The sequence below is a fragment of the Ictidomys tridecemlineatus genome, chromosome 8 (genome assembly GCF_052094955.1).
Source record: "Ictidomys tridecemlineatus isolate mIctTri1 chromosome 8, mIctTri1.hap1, whole genome shotgun sequence".
Taxonomy (NCBI): domain Eukaryota; kingdom Metazoa; phylum Chordata; class Mammalia; order Rodentia; family Sciuridae; genus Ictidomys; species Ictidomys tridecemlineatus.
In genome coordinates, this window is record NC_135484.1 from 63,057,941 (window position 1) to 63,070,203 (window position 12,263).

Here is a 12,263-nt window from a genome sequence, read left to right on the forward strand (position 1 = left end):
TGTTGAGAGTGGTCCTTGGGTGTCATAAGAAATGATATTATTCTCACCTCTACTCTCTGTGCTCTAGACCCAACCATCCTGGTGAGGAGGGAGATGAAGCATTGCTAGTCCAGAGCATGTGCTTCATTCTGCAGGGTAACATCTCAATCTTGAAAAACATTGTCTCCAGAGTTATCTAGTTCTAAAGGAACCAGAAGTAGGTTCTTTTCCTAAAATCAAATGGATTCTGTCACTAGGACTCAGACTCACCAATTTAAGATCGAATTCAGGCAGTTTTAGGGTCTCCTGCCAGCCTCCATTGGACAAAGTAGGTGAAGGGGTTGTATTTCTATACCAAAGGGTGGTAAAGGGCTTCATTGTCCATCTCCCTAGGCAGAATTTAATGGCATATAGGAAAGAGTTAGGACTTGGACAGATATCCCCCTAGAAATGATGAAAAAAACCCAGTCTGAGAACAAGAAGATCAGTATTTCAGTCAGTAGTTGTTTCCTGGCATTTTAGGCTGATGGGACACAGTCTTAGAGAACTCCTTTTTATGATGCTATTGGAGTACAGACCAGGTTCTCACTGAGAGCAGCTGTGCTCTCAGGACCCAGGGCTGTGAGCTAGGAAAGGGTTGCTCAAACCTTACACATTCCAAAGAAAGATCTATCTTCAGGACAGGGACATAACCTCTGAGAAGCTGGTATATTCTGCCTACCATGTTGTACCAGTTTGGCCAGAGAAGTTTACCCTAAAAAATTCTGCTCTGGATAGGCAGGGTCTGAATAGGTGAGCTCAGTTATGTTTTTCTGCACGTCTTTATGACTGCTATAGACTATATTTCCCCCTAAATTCATGTATACAAACCTAATGCGGTATTATTTAGAGGTGGGGCCTTAAGGAGGTGATCTGTTCATGTGGAGCCCTCATGAATACTGTTAGTGCCCTTTTAAAAGATACCTCAGAGAACTCCTTTGGCCCATCTGCCTTTGAGGTTAAGGGGAAGATGCAATCTAAGAACACTTTCAAGACAACAGATTTGTTGGTGTCTTGATCTTGGACTTATCAGACTCCAGAATTATGAGAAATATATTTCTGTTGTTCATAAGCCTCTTAGTTGATGTTATTCTGTATAACAATTCAAAAAGACCATAAATACCTGGATTTGTTTATATACATGATGTGGAAGCGGAAGAAGAAAAATTTGGAGAAGAAGAGTTTATAAACCATCTGAAGTTGCAGAATAGGTCAAGGCACAGAGGCTCCTGACTGGTCCTCATTCTTAGACCAATTCCATTTGGTGGCCACTGCTAACTCAGTGCTTACGTGGTCCTATTTAACAACTCTATTGATTGAAACAGTCTCTACTTCCCAGTGACTCCAACAAGAGGGCTAACTCCTTTCTGGCTCTGATAAGCCAGTCATTACTGGGTGGAGGGGCATAGTGCTTTGATGGGCCAATCCTGGAGCCTGGGGTTGGAGTTGTCCCACCTGAACCACATCTACTGAGAATGTTGGAGGATTTTCCATAAAGAAAGTACAAGGGCTGTCACTAGGTAAAGGAGAATGAGTGTTGGTCAGGAAAAAACAATAAACTCTGCTATAGTTGTAATAAAATTCTCACTATAATTAGTAAAAGACTCCACCAACATGCAGTTCATAAGAGAAACTACAGAAAAGGAAATCTTTGAAAGTTCATAAACATGCTTGAAACTATCTCCCTCCTTTCTCTGTGCAAAGGAAAACAAAGAATTTATTCCTTTCTGAATTGTGGGTGATGGAGAGCAAACAGTGCCTTTGGAAAAATGAAGAGGAGACCTAAGTAAATTCACACCTAGGTTTCATTTATAAAACTTTAAACAACAAATATTGGACATATATGAGTGAGTGTTTTACGTGTGCATGCACACGTGTGTGTGTGAGGAGGGCTTATGTATTATCTCTTAAAAATTGGCCACAATATGCATTTTAAATTATATATGGAAATTCAACTTATTGTTTTTCTTAATTCTTTAGTTTTATTTTTATCTCAGAAATATTGGTTTAGCATAGAGTACAACAAAATAATTTGTTTCTATCTTATTATTGCTCCTATTTGGCTATATCCTTGATGCATACCTTCAAACAACAAAATGTAGATGGAATATTTTCTACTGGTTAATCTAGCTTCTCATATCAGCATTACAAAGGCATTCCACCATTTATGTAATATATACTTTTAGAGTCATAAGGCACTACAGTTCTGCATTGATCACCTAATTGAGTCTGCTCAGCTTACAGATGAACAAACTGAAAGCAAAGCAATTGAGTAACTTGGCCAAGATACATCAATGGTATAGTGAAGTCTGGAACAGGAAAATCAGGACTAGAATTATGCTTTGGTTACTGTCCCCCAACATTCAGTGCTTTTAGACCCTAATGTAAGATCTATGAACACTTAAATACACTTATATCCATGCTGCATTTTGACATGTGTAGTCCAATCAAGAATTCTGATCTTTACTTTTCTGTTTAGTCTCTCTCTCTCTCTCTCTCTCTCTCTCTCTCTATATATATATATATATATATATATATATATATATATATCCTCACAACCCATTACCCTAAGTCTCTCAGTTATCTCTGCTCATTCCAAGCTACCTTTACCTGATAAATTCTTTAAATTCTCCTGCTATTCACAACTATTTACAGGTTGTTATTCTTTGTTTTGCTGTGACTTATGTTGACTTTGTGCCTTGTTTCTTTCTTATAAAAACAAGAGATTAAGGTTGAAAAAGTAGAGGGAGGAGCAAAGAGTGGGGAGGGTGAGGGGAGGCATAGACCTGTGGAGGTGTACGGTAATGATACTTAAAAGTATATTCTTATATTTCAAATCTGGCCTTGCCCTGTCCATAGAGGAAATTGCAGCTCCACCTTGCTCAGGACAACACCCTTGCTCTCATAAGATATGATTGACTGTGTGGGTTTGCCATCTGTCCTTGAGAATGCCCCATTCAAATAGACTCTGGCTCTTTTTTTTTTTTTTTTTTGGTACCAAGGATTGAACTTAGGGGCACTGACCACCCGACCACTGAGTCACATCCCCAGCCCTATTTTGTATTTTATTTACAGACAGGATCTCACTGAGTTGCTTAGTGCCTTGCTTTTGCTGAGTCTGGTTTTGAACTCTTGATCCTCCTGCCTCAGCCTCCCAAACCTCTGGGTGTGTGCCACCATGCCCGGCTCTGACTCTTCTTTGATGACTTAATATACCAACCTCTTTTCTGATCATCAGCAGCTAAACAGCAGAATTATTTTCACTTGAAGCTGGAGGCACATCTCTGGTCAGTTTTTGAAGCAGAAGGTGCACAGTTTAGGAGACTTTCCTTAAAAAGTGGTTGTGTACCCTACAGACCCTTAGGTCTTCATGGACTAACATGTGCTTCTTTCCCTTTACCCTAGAGGTTGTGCAACGAAATTAACTTCATGTAATTGTTCAACACTACAGTGCATACCCACTGTGGTTCCAGGTGACTAAGGTAATGATTTCTGTCCTGCTCCTGTTGATTGCTTGTCTTGTATTTCACTGGATCCAAGACTGGTTTCCTTTGTCCCACGCTCTTCTGATTCCCTATGGTCTTTTTTGTGATCACCTCTTTTTGTGTGTGTGTGTGTGTTATTAAGTATCATTTAGTACATTTAAAGTTTTGAATTACAAGGGTAATGACAAAACATTTTTTTATTGGTTGTTCACAACATTACAAAGCTCTTGACATATCATATTTCATACATTAGATTGAAGTGGGTTATGAACTCCCAATTTTTACCCCAAATGCAGATTGCAGAATTATGTTGGTTATTGTGATCACCTCTTAACACCAGAACTGTTAATGTCAATTCAAGAGCATGAGCAGCCTTTCTACCAGCATTTACTTCTTCATCAGTTATATTTCTGCCTGACAACATGTTGGGCAAAATGCCTCTTGTGGATGCCTCCCTTCCTAGGAAAGGGGTTTTTCCATCTGTGCAGTGTGAGCTCCCTGCCTTCTTCTCTCTTTGTACTCTATCTATAACCTCTCTGCTCCAGGGAAGTATCGTGGGAAGCATTTTGCATCTCACTCTGCATTTCTAGGAGGAGGGAAGGAGGGGGTTGAATTGGGCGGAAACAGGAATCTCCACTATACATAATGTATGGAGTTTTGATAACTTGTGCCGACTCAGCATTTTATTATTTAACTATCTCATACCCATTTCAAAAGAAAGTGATGGTTATGCCAAACATGGAATATTTATACATTTTCCTGCTTCAAGTTTATCAAAATGATTTTTTTTCTTTGTTCATCTGCCTCCTCCTCCTCCCCCGCTTCTTCTTCTTCTCCTTTTCACAGGATTGTTAGTTAATATGAGTTTTCCTCTTTTGACTTTCCTCTTCAGATCTATTAATAAGTTGTCTACTATTGAACTATTTGGATTTCTGAAATTAATCTGCCAGGTCTTCCTTAACACTTAAAAATATTTAAAGTAACTGAACTTTTCTTTTATTTCAGAGCTTTATGGCACTTTTTTTTTTTTAAGAGCGATGGGTCTGAAGTTTATGCTCATTTTGTTAGATGGATGCTGACTTCATATAAGGAATAAAGACAGTTTCTTTCTTTATCTATGTTCGGAACAAGTTTATATAGCATAGAAACAATTTGTTCCTGGAAAGTTTGAAATAATTCATTTGCAGAACCATCTGGATCCTGCACATTGTTGAGGAATACTTCTATGACAACCTTTTTTTTTTAATTCATGAAAATTGATTTACTTACAGTAGGTTTTTCTACCTCTTCAAGGGCCAGCTTTGGTAATTTATATTTTCTTAGACTACTATTCACTTATTTCATATGTTATTAATATAGAGCGATGAACAGTATTGTCTTGGAGTTCTTTAATATCCTCTCTGTTCCCTTTTCATTTCTAATTTTGTGTATAAGGCACTTCTGGCAGCATTATTTGTTTGTATGAAAATTTGATGCTTAGGCAATCAAGAGATCATGCTTAGGCAAATTCTTTTTACCTGATAGTTAAAATATTCCAAGTTACAGCTTTACTCCTATCCATACTATATTGAAAATAATAATAATCACAGAACTGGGTACAAAGAAAATGTAAAATATACTTGTTAACTAGAAACAAATATTTATAAATGCCATGAACAAAATACTTAGAATAAAATATACATTTCAAACATTCCTAATGAAGCATTTTTCTCTGTGGAATTACACTAGGTAAGCTTTGTCAAAATGAACTTACATTGTTTGATCAAAGTCATTTGTTTGTTCTCTTGAAGGATTCCTTGAAGCAAATAGAGGTGTTCTTTACTGATCTAGCAAAGGCTTTCTGCCTTGAAAAATTTCATCATGCACAATTACTAAATGATAAATTCTAGATGGTTGGGTTATTTTTATGCTGATTCCATATGTTGATCACAGGTTCAAGGGGTAGAGGTGAATCTGGAGACAGAGGCAAGAAGAAGAGCTCAGTGTGTCAGGTACACTTTTGTACCATCTATAGAATTTTGGACCAGAGACTGTAGATGATGGGAAGGTATTGAAAGGTTTTAATCAACTGTGTAGTAGCCGCATATTGCATATTATAAATACAACTGTGGAAGCAACATAAGGCATGGATCAGAAGAGAGAAAGCATGCAAGCAAGGAAGCAGTAATCAGTTATGATAGCAGAGAAATGAGCTATGAGATTGCCAGGAGGATCAAATTCAAATAATAATGAAAAGGAAAAATGGTATAAGTTTTAGAGATCAACTGAATGTGAAGAATAAAGTAAGGAGAGATACTCAGATTGATTTATAGATCACAAGTGGCCTGCATGTTTGGGTGAACTGTGGCATCATTAATTAAGACAATTTGGAGAAGGAACAGCTGTTAGTAGGAAGATGATAAATAACTTTGCACATATTGAATTTTATATTCAATGTATATTTTATAGAACATTCAAGAAAAGTGTGTTTGAAAGTTAGCTGCATATACTAATGTTCAGTGGTTAGACACTTTGACATGATTATTTATGAAATGAATTTGCCTAGAGAGTGTTTTGGGAAAGATAAGATAAGCGTCTAGGACCAAGTCTGAGAACACTGAAGATTAAAAGCAATTATATTTAAATAAAGGTGATTTCATCATCCCCCTTTCAAACTGGATCCTCGCTTCTGATATTTTTTTTTTTAAGAAATCAGCTTCAAACTTCAGGGTCAATTCAAATTCTTGCCCTCCTTCTATTCTCACACATTTAAAAAATGTTGTTGAGTCTTTTTCAACAATTATTTCACCTCTGCCCCTTGGTTTCTGTTCTGAAGTGCAAAACAACGCTACTCTGAGATTTAATCTCACTCCAGTTAGAATGGCAATCATCAAGAATGCAAACAACAATAACTGCTGGTAAGGATGTGGGGGGCAAAAACTTACACATTAATGTTGGGACTGAAAATTAGTACAACCACTTTGGAAAGTAGTATGGAGATTTCTCAAAAGACTAGGAATGGACTACCATATGACCTAGCAATACCAATACTTGATCTAAAAAGATCTAAAATCAGCATAATTATAGCAATATATGCATACCAATATTTATAACAGTGCAATTTACAGTAACCAAATTATGGAACCAGCCTAGGTGTTCATTGACAGATGAAAGGATCAAGAAAATGTGGTATATAAACACAATGGAGTTTTACCCAGCCAAAAAGAATGAAATTATTTCATTTGTTGGTAAATGGATGTAATTGGAGAATATCATGCTAAGTGATAAGCTAGACTCAGAAAGTCAAGAGTTGAGTGTTTTCTCTCATATAGGGAAGTAAGCGGGGTAGGATGAGGGAAGTGGAAAGAGAGAGAAAAGAAAAGGAATATCAATAAAGATAGTGAATCTCTTATTTTTCCAGATGAATTTCATGATTTCTTTTTCTATTTCTATGAGAAATGCCATTGGGATTTTGATTGGAATTGCATTAAATAGTGCTTTTGGTAATATGGTCATTTTGACAATATTATTTCTGCCTATGCAAGAGCAAGGTAGATCTTTCCATCTTCTAAGCTCTTCTTTGATTTCTTTCTTTAGCATTCTATAGTTTTCATTATAGTGGTCTTTCACCTCCTTTGTTAGGTTGATTCCCAAGTATTTTTTTTTTTTTTGAGGCTATTGTAAATGAGGTAGTTTTCCTTGTTTCCCTTTCAGAGGATTTGTCACTGATATGTAAAAATGCCTTTGATTTATGTGTGTTGATTATATATCCTGCTACTTTGCTAAATTCATTTACTAGTTCTAAAAGTTTTCAGATGGACTTTTTTTGGGTTTTCTAGGTATAGAATCATATCGTCAGCAAATAGTGCTAATTTGAGTTCTTCTTTTCCTATCCATATCCCTTTAATTTCTTTTGTCGTTCTAATTGCTCTGGCCAGTGTTTCAAATAAGAGACCCATAATAGCTAAAGCAATCCTTAACAAGAAGAGTGAAGCAAGTGGCATCACTATACCAGACCTTAAACTATACTACAGAGCAATAGTAACAAAAACAGCGTGATATCGGCACCAAAATAGACTGGTAGACCAATGGTACAGATTAGAGGACACAGAGACTAATCCACATAATTATAATTATCTTATATTACACAAAGGCACCAAAAACATACATTGGAGAATAGATAGCCTCTTCAACAAATGGTGCTGGGAAAACTGGAAATCCATATGCAACAAAATGAAATTAATCCCCTATCTCTCACCATGCACAAAACTCAACTCAAAGTGGATCAAAGACCTAAGAATTAAACCAGAGACCCTGTGTCTAAGGGAATAAAAAGTAGGCCCAAATCTCCATCATGTCGGATTAGGCCCCTACTTCCTTAATAAGACTCCTATAACGCACGAATTAAAATCAAGAATCAATAAATGGGATGGCTTCAAACTAAAAAGCTTCTTCTCAGCAAAACAGCTTCAAACTAACAAGCTTCTTCTCAGCAAAAGAAATAATCAGTGAGGTGAATAGAAAGCCTACAGCTTGGGAGCAAATTTTTACCACTCGCACATCAGATAGAACATACTCTTTAGGGTCTAGGGTATATAAAGAACTCAAAAAACTAAACACCAAAAACAAACGAACAAACAAACAAAAAACCCTAAATAACCCTGTCAGTAAATGGGCCAAGGAACTGAACAGACACTTCTCAGAAGAGGATATACAATCAATCAACAAGTATACGAAAAAATATTCAACATCTCTAGCAATTAGAGAAATGCAGATGAAAACTATTCTAACATTTCATCTCACTCCAGTCAAAATGGCATCTATCAAGAATACAAACAACAGTAAGTACTGGCAACCATGTGGGGTAAAAAGGCACACTCATACATTGCTGGTGGGACTGCAAATTTGTGCAGTCAATATGGAAAGCAAATGGAGATTCCCTGGAAAACTGAGAATGCAACCATCATTGCCCCAGATATCCCTCTCCTTGTCTATACCCAAAGGACTTAACAACAGCATACAACAGGAAAACAGCCACATCAATGTTCAGCAGCACAATTCACAATAGCTAAACTGTGGAACCAAACTAGATGCCCCTCAGTAGATGAATTGATAAAGAAAATGTGGTATATATACACAATGGAATATTACTCAGCAATAAAAAGATAATAAAATCATGGCATTTGCAGGTAAATTGATGGAGTTGGAGAATATAATGCTAAATTAGCCAGTCCCCAAAAACCAAATGCTGAATGTTTTCTCTGATGTAAGGAGGCTGATTCATAGTGGATTTGGGAGAGGGAGCATGGAAGGATTAGACGCACTATAGATAGGGCAAAGGGGTGGGAGGGGAAGGGAGGAGGCATGGGAATTGAAAAGATGGTGGAATGAGATGGACATCATTACCCTAAGTATATGTATGAAGACACAATGGTGTTACTCTATTTGTGTACAACCAGAGACATGAAAATTTGTGCTCTATAGGTGCACTATGAATTGAAATGCATTCTGCTGTCATATATAACAAATTAAAATTTTAAAAATACCCTATTTAAAATAAAAGAAAGAAAGGTAGTAGAGCTGGCGCAGTGGCGCATACCTGTAATCTCAGCGGCTCAGGAGGCAGAGGCAGGAGGATTGTGAGTTCAAAGCCAGCCGCAGCAATTTAGGGAGGTACTAAGCAACTCAGGGAGACCCTGTCTCTTCATTAAATACAAAATTGGGCTGGGTATGTGGCTCAGTGGTCTAGTGCCCCTGAGTTCAATTCTCAGTACCAAAAAAAAAAAAAAAAAAGGTGATAGAGGGGTGGAGTTGTGGCTCAGAGATACAGTACTGGCCTAGCATGCATGAGGCACTGGGTTTGATCCTCAGCAGCACATAAAAATGAAATGAATGTAGTGTGTCCACCTACAACTAAAAAACAATTGTTTAAAAAAAAAAAGGAAAAGTGGTGGAGAATCTTCAAAAATAGAAGGGAGACCAATAGAGGAAGGGGATTAAGAAGGAGAGAGGACAGGGAGGGCATGGGGATTACTGGGAGATGAAGTCTACCAATTATTATTTATATATGTATGAATATATCACAGCAAGTTATGTGTGTATGTGTGTGTATGTGTGTGTGAGTGTGTGTGTAAAATGCACTAATTAAAACAACAGTAACTATAATAGAATGGTAGATAAGTTTGGAAGAGCAAGTGAATGGGGGAGGGAGAAGGGGAGGGAAAGGCAAGGTACTGGGAAATGAGATTAATCAAATTTTATTATGTGCATAAACAAATATGGCATAATTAACCCACTATTATATATAATTATAATGCATCAACAAAATAAATAATAAAGAAAGAAAGAATAGCAAATAGCAGAATTGGAATTGAATCCATTAAGGATTAGAGCTCTGTAGACTCTAACCCCGTGCTATTGGCTATTATCTACTCTGAAAGTGCAAGATTCTCACAAAGAAACCTGACCACAGACTATTACACAATTTTCATGTTTCCCACAATTTTTAACCATTGTCTCCCTCATTTTTTTTTTAGCTTTTTTTTCCCCCAGGGCTGAGGACCGAACCCATGGCCTTGCGCGTACTAGGCAAGCGCTCTGCCACTGAGCTAAATCCCCAAACCCTCCCTCGTTTTTAATCCTACAGCAATTATTAATCCCTATTTAGTCTTTCCAAATCAGGTAGTTTGATTTTCATAAAACAACTATTAAAATATTTAATTAAATTATGTAATTACAATTAAAGTTCATAAACAGACTTGGATAGCAAACATCCTGACTCTCGGAAAGCAGAAGACACAGAAGTGTTAGAGTGCATCTTACCATCTCAGCACCCAGAATGCCCTGTGACATTGAGAGCAGGGGTTAATAAGCATTTCAGTTAAGAGAAGGTCAGTTAAGAGAGGTGCTCCTGTTTTCTCTGTTCCAGAACTTCCCACTGTGATTCATATTGCCCAGAGCCTTCAAAATGAGGCATTTTCCTAAGTGATTATGTCATTCACTGTTCAAAGACATGCTGCTCTTTCTCTACTGCCAACAGAACAAAGTCCCAAGGCCAGCATAGACCTAAATTCTCAGCATGGCAGTTAAAGCTCTCAATGATTTATTACAAATCACATCTCCAAAGACATTTGTCACTTGTCTTTTCCATGCTCCAGGAATATTAATCTATAATGAATTTGAATTTTGAAAATTCATAATATACTTTATAAATGATTTCACTAATCATAAACCAAGTTTCTTGTTAAATCCTTTGCTTCCCTCTTTTCCTCTTTCAAGGAAACAGAGCTTGGGGAAAAAAAGGAAAAAACAGAGTCACACAGCATGAGTGACTCTATGAATTCTTTAGGACCCTGTAGTATATGCTACAAATATGGTCATGGCAATATTTCTGATTTCACATACTCTTTAGAACCTTGTTATTCTTACGCGCCTTCTCATCTTGAATCTGGAATTGTAAACACTCCCCAGTAACGACATGACAGAAGGAGCACTATATGACTTCCAAAGCTAGGTTACAGAAAAGTAACAGCCTACATTTGTCTCTCTCCCTTAGGATGCTTACTTGCCCTTTGAATTCTGCCAACATATAGTAATGAAGTCAAAACTAGATTTTTTTGCAAAGAGACCACAAGGTGAAGCCCAAGTAGAGAGGAATTGAGGTCTCCATCAGACAAACAGAGTCCAGCTGCAAGACATGTGACAGATGAGTGCAGTCAAAAGCTTCAAGTCCTCCAGCAAAATACCTAGATAGCCTAGACAGTATAGGGCAGAGGCAAGACAACCTTATTACGCTCTGTTCCAAATCCTGACCTACAGTCTGTGAGCTTAATAAGTTATTCTACTCCATGAGGTTTTCGAATGAGTTGATATATAGTCATAGTAAATGGAATAGGTCCTTTGATCAAATGGCAGATTAATACTATGTTGAGACATCCCCATGTGAAAATTTTGAGTTAGAAATCATTGAGAAGCCACTTTGTTTTAGGATTATTTCTTCAATGTTTTTATCTGAAACTCCTACTTCTTCTCACTCTTGGGCTTCAACTGGAGTATGAAGTGATACCCTGTGTCTGGACTTCTTATCTCCATGGACAAAGTCCCATCCCAGTGGCCTCTTATGCCTTTCCAGTCATCTTTCCTGTACACTGGGCTTTTCAAATGGTGGCTAATGTAGTGTTACCAGATGATTTGGGGGGCAACCTTAGGCCCCTGGTGAACATTTGCAATGTTGTCTTGGGCAAGTTGAAGAAGTAAAATTATTGTGTAAGTGTTCCTTAGAAAATCACTTTCTATTTAGAATGTCTTCATGTGTTAGTCTGTTCTCAGAAACGATATTTTCACAGTGTTAATGAAAAGGAAATAAAGTTATCATAAAGTAGTGCAGGTTGAAAAGGGGTAAGATTTACTTTACTTTCTCCACAATAACTTTCTCAAGGCTAATCCTTAAATATTTCTTGCCCTTTCCCCCAGCCCCTGCTGTTGCTTTTGCTTGAAAAAATCCCCAGAATTTTACCTATAATTTTGGCCTAATTCAACATACCAACTTCATCAAGTAGTCAAGCCTAGTGCCAAATCTTGTCCAATCTTATACTTCCTCAGAATTTTACACATAATGTTTTAAAAACATCTTCTTATGGTAAGTTATCCATATACATGAATTATGTCCTTATTTAGATAGTGAGATCCTTGCTGGTGTTTATTTCCTCCCAATATTTATCCTTAAGCCTTTCACATGATAGCTCCTCAATATAAGTCTGTTGAGTTAAATTTCTAGATGAA